Source organism: Phyllobates terribilis, unplaced genomic scaffold (genome assembly GCF_046119375.1).
Source record: "Phyllobates terribilis strain yellow unplaced genomic scaffold, ASM4611937v1 Scaffold_1__5_contigs__length_1240528914, whole genome shotgun sequence".
Lineage (NCBI taxonomy): Eukaryota > Metazoa > Chordata > Amphibia > Anura > Dendrobatidae > Phyllobates > Phyllobates terribilis.
In genome coordinates this window covers 320,319,572-320,333,553 of record NW_027362761.1, presented here as the reverse complement: position 1 = coordinate 320,333,553, position 13,982 = coordinate 320,319,572, and the positions used below count along the sequence as shown (strand labels likewise).

General features: G+C 39.9%; 1 protein-coding gene across 5 annotated transcripts in view; it reads right to left on the bottom strand.

Moving 5' to 3' along the window:
• Positions 1–13,982, bottom strand: part of TANGO2 (transport and golgi organization 2 homolog) — a 336,367-nt gene that overhangs the window by 57,765 nt on the left and 264,620 nt on the right. The gene's annotated exons all lie outside the window — the stretch shown is intronic.

Genomic DNA, 13,982 nt, shown 5'->3' with positions numbered 1-13,982 from the left:
TAACAGTATATTTTTAAAAAAATAAAAACCTCAAACTGCACTCAAAATGCATGTTCCAAATTATTATGCACAGGAGAGTTTTCAACCTTTTCATTTTAATAAAGAACAAAAAAATGGTCATTTTTGAAATTATAAGCATTAGCAGGTTATTACAAACTGAAATCAAACAGTTTTCAACTCAAAACTTTATTCTAGGTGATGTAACATTTGCACATAGGACCCCTTGTTCGAAAGGAGCTTCTGAACTCTCTCGTCCATTGAATTTGTCAGGTTTTGGATGGTTTCTGCTTTAATTGTTTTGCATGAGGACAGAATACCCTCCCAGAGCTGTTGCTTAGATGTGAACTGCCTCCCGCCATCATAGACACTCCTTTTGATGATGCTCCAGAGGTTCACAATGGGGTTGAGGTCAGGGGAGCATGGGTGCCACACCATAAGTTTGTCCCTTTTTATGCCCATAGCAGCCAGAGATGCAGATGTGTTATGTGCAGCATGAGACGGGGTATTGTCATGCATGAAAATGATCTTGCTGCGGAATGCATGGTTCTTCTTCTTGAACCATGGAAGGAAGTGCTGTTTGAGAAACTCAACATACATTATGGAGTTCATCTTTACCCCTTCAGGGATCCTAAAAGGGCCAACAATCTCTCTCCCCATGATTCCAGCCCAAAACATTACTCCACCTCCTCCTTGTTAGGGCCGTAGCCGTGTTTGCATGGGGTATCCATCAACCAGCCATCCTCCACTCCATCCATCTGGACCATCGAGATAATTTCATACATGATAATGCCCCGTCTCATGCTGCACATAACACATCTGCATCTCTGGCTGCTATGGGCATAAAAGGGGACAAACTTATGGTGTGGCACCCATGCTCCCCTGACCTCAACCCCATTGTGAACCTCTGGAGCATCATCAAAAGGAGTGTCTATGATGGCGGGAGGCAGTTCACATCTAAGCAACAGCTCTGGGAGGGTATTCTGTCCTCATGCAAAACAATTAAAGCAGAAACCATCCAAAACCTGACAAATTCAATGGACGAGAGAGTTCAGAAGCTCCTTTCGAACAAGCGGTCCTATGTGCAAATGTAACATCACCTAGAATAAAATTTTGAGTTGACAACTGTTTGATTTCAGTTTGTAATAACCTGCTAATGCTTATAATTTCAAAAATTACCATTTTTTTGTTCTTTATTAAAATGAAAAGGTTGAAAACTCTGCTGTGCATAATAATTTGGAACATGCATTTTGAGTGCAGTTTGAGTTTTTTATTTTTTTAAAAATATACTGTTATCATAGGCAGTTTGTACAAAAACCTTTCAATTGTACTCTAATAGTTATTTGACTGGAAAATTACAATGACTGCAATTCATAAAGGTAATTTGGCAAAATCTGAGAAAATATTATTTGCATAATAATTTGGAACACAGTGTAGAGTCATTACAAACAGAGTGATCTATTTCAAGTGTTTATTTCTGTTAATGTTGATGATTATGGCTTACAGCCAATGAAAACACAAAAGTCATTATCTCAGTAAATTAAAACAATTAACAAAAAAAACCTGCAAAGGCTTCCTAAGCTTTTCAAAAGGTCCCTTAGTGCAGTGTTCCCCAATTCCAGTCCTCAAGGCCCACCAACAGGTCATCTTTTCAGTATTTCCTTACTAGTACACCGGTGATGGAATTATTGCCTGTGCAGGTGATGCAATTATCATCTGAGCAATACTAAGGAAATCCTGAAAACATGGCCTGTTGGTGGGCATTACGGACTGGAGTTCGGGAACCCTGCCTTAGTCTGTTTCAGTAGGCTCCACAATCATTGGGAACACTGATGACTTGGCAGATGTCCAGAAGGTAGTCCAGAGTCAGGAGGAAGAGTTGAGACGCTCACAATCCAAGCTGCTTGAGGTCTAGTGTGAAGTTTCCACAATCAGTGATGGTTTGGGGAGCCATGTCATCTGCTGGTGTAGGTCCACTGTATTTTATCAAGACCAAAGTCAGCGCAGCCATCTACCAGGAAATTTTATAGCACTTCATGCTTCCCTCTGCCAATAAGCTTTTTGGAGATGGAACTTTCATTCTCCAGCAGGGCTTGGCACCTGTCCACACTGCCAAAAGTACTAATACCTGGCTTAAAAACAACAGTATCACTGTGCTTGATTGGCCAGCAAACTCGCCTGACCTTAACCCCATAGAGAATCTATGGGGTATTGTCAAGAGGAAGATGAGAGACACCAGACCCAACAATGCAGACGAGCTGAAGGCTGCTATCAAAGCAACCTGGGCTTCCATAATACCTCAGCAGTGCCACAGGCTGATCGCCTCCATGCCACGCCACATTGATGCAGTAATTGATGCAAAAGGAGCCCCGACCAAGTATTGAGTGCATTTACGGAACATACATTTCAGTAGGCCAACATTTCGGATTTTAAAAACATTTTTCAAGCTGTTGTTATAAAGTATTCTAATTTACTGAGATAATGACTTTTGTGTTTTCATTGGCTGTAAGCCATGATCATTAACATTAACAAAAATAAACACTTGAAATAGATCACTCTGATTGTAATGACTCTATATAATATGAGTTTTACTTTTTGTATTGAAGAACTGAAATAAATTAACTTTTTGATGAAATTCTAATTTAGTGAGATGCACCTGTATATTATTTGATTTGGTGCATTATACTTTAAGTGTACAAAAGAATTTAGAAAATGGTAGAATACATAATTATTAGTGTCAAGCACAATACTTAGCCAGGTACTGATCAACAATCCCTTACACAAAGACCTCAGTAAATTACTTAACCCCTATCCATATGGATTTACACAGTGGCGAATCTTTAAGCTTGTGGGCCCCTATCAAAAAACTCAAAACAGGGACCTCAACTATAACACTGATCTTCTAATATGGGCCAAAAGGGACCTTTAGGCCAAGTGGGCTCCAAGGCCAAAGGAGAAAAAGTTCCTTCACTCAAGATGTGACAGGGACAGTGAAGACAAAGGCCTGATTACAGGACTTGATGTCAGACTAGTCATGTGGAACAGATACCCCGCCAGACTTGTGCTGGCTAATTTGTATATAATATGCAATACTTTAAGGCTGTGTGCCCATGATGCGATTTTCAAGCGTTTACGCTGCGCAATTTCCGCAGCGTAAACGCTTGGTAAACCTTCCCCCATGGTCTCCAATGCAATTCCGCACTTTCAATGCCCATGCTGCGTATTTTTCCGCAGCGTTTATGCTGCGCTCAAAATTCCGCAGCATGTCCATTAATTTTGCGGAAGCGCTGCGTTTTCGCCACCATTGACTTGCATTACAACGCGCCAATTCCGCAAGACTGCATCTGTACTTGCGCAATTGGCGCGTTCTAATGTGCGGATGGTACCCGGGTGTGGAGGACAGGAGACTCTCCTCAACACCCAGGTACCATTAAAAGCTGTAAAAAAAAGAATAAAATAAAAAAGAAAGATTATATTCACCTTCTGACGGCCCCCGGACTCCTTCCCTGTGCTTGCCGACAGATCGTGCAGGACTGAAGGACCTGCGCTGACGTCAGTCATGTGACGGCAGGTCTTTCAGTACAGCGTACCGCAATCTTTTGGCAGCCAGGAACGAGCGCAGCAAGACTCGGGGGCCATCAGAAGGTAAGTATAGGTTTATTTTTTTTTATTTTTAACCATTCTTTCGGGTCACACTATATAAATCCATGCCGTTTGCATGGATTTATATAGTGTGACCTAGTTGTCAAGCACTTTCCAAGTGATGCTAAAATCGCTTGGAAAGCGCTTGACACCCGCATGCGGAAATGCATGTGAAGAACGCTTCATTTCCGCATGTCCCTGGCAGGAAAACGCATGTACAATCCGCATGCGTTTTTTTCTGCCAGGGAGATGCAGAAACGCTCAGGAAAAAATCCTGAGCATTTCTGCATCGTGGGCACATAGCCTAAAAGTGTTTTTGCTAGACATAAAGGAGAGTTTTGGAACATCAATCACTTGACTACAATACAGGAATAGGGCTTTGTCAGATAATATTGGCAGTTTTGGGGGTCTTGGGTGACTTAACAGGTTCCCTTTGAATGTACATTCATGTCACCATTCCTTCAGTATTACTTAAAATCATGATGTGTACCTACACCTATGTTCAGACTGTTTCATATATGCTTGAAAAAAACTTCTGTTTTGAAGATTCATGGGGTGATTGCAAAAGGTAATTTCACCTTAGGGGACAAATGAAATTCCACCTGCTAAAATATCACATGCTGAATCCCTGCCTGACCCTAAACTCCGCAACAAAGGTCTGAATGTCAAACATACTACAGATTACTGTAGTGAGATATACGTGTGTGTCTCTCTCTCTCTATATATATACACAGTACAGACCAAAATTTTGGACAAACCTTCTCATTTAAAGATTTTTCTGTATTTTCATGACTATGAAAATTGTAACTTCACACTGAAGGCATCAAAACTATAAATTAACACATGTGGAATTATATACTTAACAAAAAAGTGTGAAACAACTGAAAATATGTCTTATATTCTAGGTTCTTCAAAGTAGCCACCTTTTGCTTTGATGACTGCTTTGCACACTCTTGGCATTCTCTTGATGAGCTTCAAGAGGTAGTCATCGGAAATTGTCTTCCAACAATCTTGAAGGAGTTCCCAGAGATGCTTAGCACTTGTTGGCCCTTTTGCCTTCACTCTGCGGTCCAGCTCACCCCAAACCATCTCGATTGGGTTCAGGTCTGGTGACTGTGGAGGCCAGGTCATCTGGTGTAGCACCCCATCACTCTCCTTCTTGGTCAAATAGCCCTTACACAGCCTGGAGGTGTGTTTGGGGTCATTGTCCTGTTGAAAAATAAATGGTCCAACTAAACGCAAACCGGATGGAATAGCATGCCGCTGCAAGATGCTGTGGTAGCCATGCTGGTTCAGTATGCCTTCAATTTTGAATAAATCCTCAACAGTGTCACCAGCAAAGCACCCCCACACCATCACACCTCCTCCTCCATGCTTCACGGTGGGAACCAGGAATGTAGAGTCCATCCGTTCACCTTTTCTGCGTCGCACAAAGACATGGTGGTTGGAACCAAAGATCTCAAATTTGGACTCATCAGACCAAAGCACAGATTTCCACTGGTCTAATGTCCATTCCTTGTGTTCTTTAGCCCAAACAAGTCTCTTCTACTTGTTGCCTGTCCTTAGCAGTGGTTTCCTAGCAGCTATTTTACCATGAAGGTCTGCTGCACAAAGTCTCCTCTTAATAGTTGTTGTAGAAATGTGTCTGCTGCTAGAACTCTGTGTGGCATTGATCTGGTCTCTAATCTGAGCTGCTGTTAACCTGTGATTTCTGAGGCTGGTGACTCGGATAAACTTATCCTCAGAAGCAGAGGTGACTCTTGGTCTTCCTTTCCTGGGGCGGTCCTCATGTGAGCCAGTTTCTTTGTAGCGCTTGATGGTTTTTGCAACTGCACTTGGGGACACATTCAAAGTTTGCCGAATTTTTCGCACTGACTGACCTTAATTTCTTAAAGTAATGATGGTCACTTGTTTTTGTTTACTTAGCAGCTTTTTTCTTGCCATAATACAAATTCTAACAGTCTATTCAGTAGGACTATAAGCTGTGTATCCACCAGACTTCAGCACAACACAACTGATGGTCCCAACCCCATTTATAAGGGAAGAAATCCCACTTATTAAACCTGACAGGGCACACCTGTGAAGTGAAAAACATTTCCGGTGACTACCTCTTGAAGCTCATCAAGAGAATGCCAAGAGTGTGCAAAGCAGTCATCAAAGCAAAAGGTGGCTACTTTGAAGAACCTAGAATATAAGACATATTTTCAGTTGTTTCACACTTTTTTGTTAAGTATATAATTCCACATGTGTTAATTTATAGTTTTGATGCCTTCAGTGTGAAGGTACAATTTTCATAGTCATGAAAATACAGAAAAATCTTTAAATGAGAAGGTGTGTCCAAACGTTTGGTCTGTACTGTATATTCATATATATATGTCTGCTCAAAAAAATAAAGGGAACACTTAAACAACACAATGTAACTCCAAGTCAATAACACTTCTGTGAAATCTACCTGTCCAGTTATGAAGCAACACTGATTGTGAATCAATTTCTCCTGCTCTTGTGCAAATGGAACAGACAACTGGTAGAAATGATAGGCAATTAGCAAGATACCCCCTATAAAGGAGTGGTTCTGCAGGTGGTGACCACAGACCATTTCTCTGTTCTCATCCTTATTGGCTGTTGTTTTGGTCACTTTTTCATTTTGCCATTGCTCTGACCCCTAGAGGTACAGTAGCATAAGGCGGTGTCTACAGTACAACCCACAGAAGTTGCTCAGGTAGTGCAGCACATAAAGGATGGCACATCAGTGCGAGCTGTGGCAAGAAGGGTAGCTGTGTCTGTCAGCACAGTGTCCAGAGCATGGAGCAGATACCAGGAGATGTGGAGGGAGCCATAGGAGGGCAACAACCCAGCAGCAGGACCGTTACCTCCTCCTTTGTGCAAGGAGGAACAGGAGGAGCACTGCCATAGCCCTGCAAAATGACCTCCAGCAGGCCACAAATGTGCATGTGTCTGCACAAATGGTTAGAAGCCAACTCCATGAGGGTGGTATGAGGGCCCAATGTCCACAGATGGGGGTTGTGCTCACAGCCCAACACTGTGAAGGACGCTTGGCATATGCCACAGAACACCAGGATTGGCAAAGTCGCCACTGGCGCCTTGTGCTCTTCACAGATGAAAGCAGGTTCACACTGAGCACATGTGACAGACGTGACAGAGTCTGGAGACACCGTGGAGAGCGATCTGCTGCCTTCAACATCCTTCAGCATAACCGGCTTGGCAGTGGGTCAGTAATGGTGTGGGTGGCATTTCTTTGAAGGGCCGCACAGCCCTCTATGTGCTTGCCAGAGGTAGCCTGACTGCCATTAGGTACCGAGATGAGATCCTCAGACCCCTTGTGAGACCATATGCTGGTGCGGTTGGCCCTGGGTTCCTCCTAATGCAGGACATTGCCAGACCTCATGTGGCTGGAGTGTGTCAGCAGTTCCTGCAAGATGAAGGCATTGAAGCTATAGACTGGCCCGTCCGTTCCCCAGACCTGAATCCGATTGAGCACATCTGGGACATCATGTCTCGCTCCATCCACCAACGTCACGTTGCATCACAGACTGTCCAGGAGTTGGCGGATGATTTAGTCCAGGTCTGGAAGGAGATCCCACAGAAGACCATCCGCAAACTCATCAGGAGCATGCCCAGGCATTGTAGGGAGGTCATACAGGCACATGGAGGCCACATACAATACTGAGCCTCATTTTGACTTGTTTTAAGGACATTACATCAAAGTTGGATCAGCCTATAGTGTATTTTTCCACTTTAATTTTGGGGTTGACTCCAAATCCAGGCCTCCATTGGTTAATAAATTTGATTTCCAATGATGATTTTTGTGTCATTTTGTTGTCAGCACATTCAACTTTGTACAGAACAAAGTATTCAATGAGAATATTTCATTCATTCAGATCTAGGATGTGTTATTTGAGTGTTCCCTTTATTTTTTTGAGCAGTATATATATTATATATATATATATATATATATATATATATATATATATATATATATATATATATATATATATATATATACACATTATATATATATACACATTATATATATATATATATATATATATATATATATATATATATATATATATATATATATATATATATACACATACATACATACATACATACATACATACATACATACATACATACATATATATATATATATACACACACACATCTATACACATATACACACAGCTCTGGAAAAATTAAGAGACCACTGCAAAATTTTCATTTTCTCTTTATAGGTATATTTTTGAGTAAAATGTACATTGTTGTTTTAGTCTATAAACTACTGAAAACATGTATCCGAAATTCAAAGCTAAAATTTTTTATATTTATTTGAGGCAAATGATAAATGTCAAAATACTAAAAAAGAAACCGTGCTTTCAGATCTCAAATTACTCATGTTTTAACTCAGGAACAGTTCAGAAATCAATATTTAGTGGACTAACCATGATTTTTAAATCACAGCTTTCATGCGTCTTGTCATGCTTTCCTCCAGTCTTTCCATGCTTTCCAATAGAAAACTGTTCAGTGGTCTCTTAATTTTATTCAATCTTGCCTAATAGTTTGTGTTCTTTAGCTACTACTAGTGATGAGCGAGCGTGCTTGCCACTCGAGTGAGCATTGAGGTGCTCAGGTATGCATCGAGTATCACGGGTGCTTGAGTGCCATGCTCAAGCTGTACCCCACATGGTTCGCTACAGTTAGACAGCCAATAAACATGCGGGGATTGTCAGTCTATGGCAGGCTAATAGCCCTGAAACATGCGGGGCGGAAACTCGAGCATGGTGCACGAACACCTGCGATACTCGATGCATACCTTATATCATGCCATGCATACCTTATATCATGCTTATATCATACCATGATATCTGTATTTGGTATGTAACCCCTCCTTATGTACAGAACCAAGGAATTAATGGCGCTATATAAATAAATAATAATAATAATACCTGAGCACCCGGATGCTCATTCGTGTAGAGAGCATGCTCGCGCATCTCTAGCTACTACAGATGGAAATTAGCATTTGCAAGTGCCAAGTCCTCTACTCTTGGCTGCAGATTTTGTTATACAGTACCTCCAGGTAAATAAATAAAGCTATTTTGCTACATTCGAATACAAATCTATAAAAGTTCCTATAAAATGGAATATGCCTTGTTATACCCAGCAAAGCACATTTTTTACATCACTATACATTTTTTTTAAAATATTTCAAAAGATATGGACACATTAAGAGACATTTTTTAGTATTTAAATGCCTGATGGTATTTAGTCTAAAAATGGTTTTTGCAATAGCGGTTCAGTAAGAAATGTAAACCATTTGGCTTCTATGCCTTCTCTTTATCATAGGACATAGCTGGATACAGAATGCGTTAAGTGAGAATCCGTCAGTGAGTTTGTTGTGACAACAGAGTTTGTAAGGACACATTAACACATCAGTTTCTGTTATATTTAATCCACAAAAAAAGGACCTGTTTTTCTTCAATTTTGCATTTTTTTTTCTTTTTCATTTTTAAAAAAAAATAAATAAAAAAACCTGAAGGAGGTAAACTATCTAAACTATTTTCTCATTGACACTGAGCAATAGAGCGGTGAAACTGGAAAAACCCTTTAACAAGAAAGTCAATACTGATTACTGTTCTGGAGAGAAGAGAGCAGCCTCGCTGAGATATAATGCAAACGTCTTGACAGGCTATAGCCATGTTTGATCATGGATTACATCTTGCAGACACAGCTGACCTCCTAGCTTAGGGATAGGTCTGCAAGATGGAATTCATTTAGTGCATTTGAGAATGAAAAACTTGGAAACCACCAACAGGGGCACTTTGCAGTTGCTTGGTTTCTCTAGAAGGCTCTGCAACTCACAAAATTTATTTGTTTTTTCTTCCAGACTGAAAACTCATCAGTGTGAATACAAGCACTCTTTACAATGAAATGGCACATCTGAGATATATTAGGGAACAAGACAAAGTTGTGGCCCAGCAAAGCGGATACCGAACTTACACATCTTAGAATTGTGCAGCATTAAAGCTATTGCTCATACAGATAAGGCTATGTCAACCTTGTGCCTTTGACCTCCATTTAATGTACACAATAGAAAAAAAGATCCCTTAATTGCATGGTAAAGAGAGACAATAACATCTGTCACCCATATTCTGTATTGCCATTTGTCTAATGAATAAGTCATGAAAAGCGATCACAAAATTCACATTAATGATATATCCATTTAAAGCACCGCTCCAGTTGTTTTTTTTCTTTCACTGGTGGTGCCTCTAATGCAAGTCCCTTCCCCTAGTCTTAAAGTTACCCCCTGCAGTCTTCACCTTCTATCACCCCAGCTCCCCTCATTCTTTCGTGCTATTAATTTAACTACTGATGTTATTACAGATATCAAATTTGAGTCATTTAATAGAACTGAAATATTTCAAATATGACATGACATATTTATGAAAATTCATGACTATATGCTGTTTTTTTGGTTTTCTGACTTATACTGGCCAGACAGAAGCCAAAGGCACACTTGTTAGACCTCTATATGACTAATGGATATCTACATATTTAGGGTGCAAGTTGAGAGATTTCCCAGTATACATGCTAAATATAAAAAAATATGGTGAACAGCCATTAATACAGTTACATTTAAAACACTGTATTACAGAAAATACATGTATAAAGTTTTACAATTATGCAAAAAGATTATCCCAGCAATACACATGCTGACACTGCATGGGTTCACTTTATCTCAGTACACAGAACTGTAGCTAAAGGAGGAAGGATTGTGGTTATTGGCCAATTTGGAAGAAAGTTTAGCTCTACAAACAGATGGTGATAGAAGTAAAGTTGGCTATAGATGTAACAGTTTTTCTGAAAAGCGATTAATCACAGCAATGGGAACAACATAATGCACAAAAATGTTGTAATGAAAATTAAAGGGGGTGGCTTTCACTTTATAAGTCCCTTTTATGTGAGCTAATTGCTACAGATAGGATCTTCTGTAAATACCTTGCTTTCCTAAAGCCTTCTGTAACCTGAGTTACTCTCCTGGTCACATGATCTCTTACTGAGAATCCTCTGACTTCCTGTGATGTCATGTCCCTAAGTTTCTAGCTCTGGAATCTGACGAGACATGGCAGTCATGTAACTGTCAGTCTGTGTGGGCGGGGCTCTATTCAGCAGAGCTCACTCACTATTGCTGTGCATGCAGCTGCAGCCACAGCTCTCACATCTCCCTGCACATTTCTACCTCCAGAGCGCTCTCTTGTATCTGTATATACACAGCACAGTATATATACAGTATATACAGTGGGTACGGAAAGTATTCAGACCCCTTTAAAAGTTTCACTCTTTGTTTCATTGCAGCCATTCGGCAAATTCTAAAAAGTTCATTTTTTTCTCATTAAAGTACACTCTGAACCCCACTTGACTGAAAAAAAACAGAAATGTAGAAATGTTTGCAAACTTTATTAAAAAGGAAATACTTTTACTTTCTGTACCCACTGTATGTAATATAAATATATATATACAGTGTGTGTGTGTGTGTGTATATATATATATCATACACACACACACACATATATATATACATACACACACACACACACACACACACACACACACACACAGCCCCTGGCCAAAATTATGGAATCACCAGGCTCGGCGGATGCTCATACAGTTGTTTGATGTTGTTGAAAAAAAGCAGATCACAGACATGGCACAAAACTAAAGTCACTTCAAATGGCAACTTTAGGGCTTTAAGAAACACTAAAAGAAATCAAGATTAAAAATGTGGCACTCAGTAAGGGTAATTTTTTCAGACCAAACAGAGGGGAAAAAATTATGGAATCACTCAATTCTGAGGAAAAAAATATGGAATCATGAAAAACAAACACACAAAAGAACACTCCAATACATCACTAGTATTTTGTTGCACCATCTCTGGCTTTAATAACAGCTTGCAGTCTCTGAGGCATGGACTTAATGAGTGACAAACAGTACTCTTCATCAATCTGGCTCCAACTTTCTCTGATTGCTGTTGCCAGATCAGCTTTGCAGGTTGGAGCCTTGTCATGGACCATTTTCTTCAACTTTCACCAAAGATTTTCAATTGGATTGAGATCCGGACTATTTGCAGGCCATGACATTGACCTTATGTGTCTTCTTTCAAGGAATGTTCTCACAGTTTTTGCTCTATGGCAGGATGCATTATCATCTTGAAAAATGATGTCATCCTCCTCAAACATCCTTTTAATTGATGGGATAAGAAAACGGTCCAAAATATCCATGTAAACTTGGGCATTTATTGAAGATGTAATGATAGCCATCTCCCCAGTGCCTTTACCTGACATGCAGCCCCATATCATCAATGACTGTGGAAATTTGCATGTTCTCTTCATGCAGTCATCTTTATAAATCTCATTGGAATTGCACTAAACAAAAGTTCCAGCATCATCACCTTGCCCAATGCAGATCCGCGATTCATCACTGAATATGACTTTCATCCAGTCATCCACAGTCCACGATTGCTTTTCCTTAGCCCATTGTAACCTTGTTTTTTTCTGTTTAGGTGTTAATGATGGCTTATGTTTAGCTTTTCTGTATGTAGATCCCATTTCCTTTAGAAGGTTTCTTACAGTTCGGTCACAGACATTGACTCCAGTTTCCTCCCATTCGTTCCTCATTTGTTTTGTTGTGCATTTCCTGTTTTGGAGACATATTGCTTTAAGTTTCCGATCTTGACGCTCTGATGTCTTCCTTGGTCTACCAGTATGTTTGCCTTTAACAACCTTCCCATGTTGTTTATATTTGGTCCAGATTTTAGACACAGCTGACTGTGAACAACCAACATCTTTTGCAACATTGCGTGATGATTTACCTTCTTTTAAGAGTTTGATAATCCTCTCCTTTGTTTCAATTGACATCTCTTGTGTTGGAGCCATGATTCATGTCAGTCCACTTGGTGCAACAGTTCTCCAAGGTGTGATCACTCCTTTTTAGATGCAGACTAACGAGCAGATCTAATTTGATGTAGGTGTTAGTTTGGGAAATGAAAATTTACAGGGTGATTCCATAATTTTTTCCTCAGAATTGAGTGATTCCATAATTTTTTTCCCTCTGCTTGGTCTGAAAAAAATTACCCTTACTGAGTACCACATTTTTAATCTTGATTTCTTTAGTGTTTCTTAAAGCCCTAAAGTTGCCATTTGAAATGACTTTAGTTTTGTGCCATGTCTGTAATCTGCTTTTTATCAACAACATTAAACAACTGAATGAACATCCTCCGAGCCCGGTGCTTACATAAGTTTTGCCAGGGGTTGTATATACACACATACAGCATGCGGTGTATCCACTATAATGTACCCAGTCATACATATTCTTCTCATATTATACTAGTATAAAATTTTGATGTACTGAGCTAGAGACTGTTAAAATGTACGTTAAAGTGGCTTAACTTCTTGCATACCAATTGCTTCATTAAAAACCTTGTAAATAATCATACATTATCTTAAAATCAATATAAATTTTAAAGTACATTTAAGTGATATACATCAATAAGCTATAACATTAAATCTAATATTTTTAGTTCCTGATGAAACTGGCAAAACAGCTCTGACCCATCAACACTGAAAATGCGCTATTACATGTGGTACAATGATATTTGTAGCAAATCCTTTATGTCCTGATTCCCAGGCAAGTGACAAGCACAGCCATTCAAATTATGTAAAAGAAAACGTGACTCATTAGACCAAGCCACTTCTTTAATTGCTCCAGTTCTGATGCTTTCGTGCCCATACTATGCAATTTCTGTGGAGGAAATGAAGCATCGTTGACACTGTATGTTTTTACAACATTTTTAATGATTTTTTTCAAAAGTAGATCTTCTGTAGGTTTAGACCATACAGGGTGGCTTTCGCTGCCCAAGTGCATCAATTATTTTTGTGCACACAAACATCCTGCCAGTTCACCAGCTGTCTTTTCAACCATGTTTGGTAGTTATTATTATTTATTATTATAGCGCCATTTATTGCATGGCGCTTTACATGTGAAAAAGGGGGTAAACATAGCAAATGCACTTACAATAATCTTAAACAAAACGAGTCAGCGACTGGTACAGGAGGAGAGAGGACCCTGCCCGCGAGGGCTCACAGTCTACGAGGGATGGGTGAGGATACAGTAGGTGAGGGTAGAGCTGGTCGTACAGCGGTATGATGGAGCGGTGGTTACTGAAGGCTGCACCTTTGCCAGAAGAGGTGGGTCTTCAGGTTCCTTTTGAAGGTTTCCACGGTGGGCAAGAGTCTGATATGTTAGGGTAGAGAGTTCCAGAGTAGGGG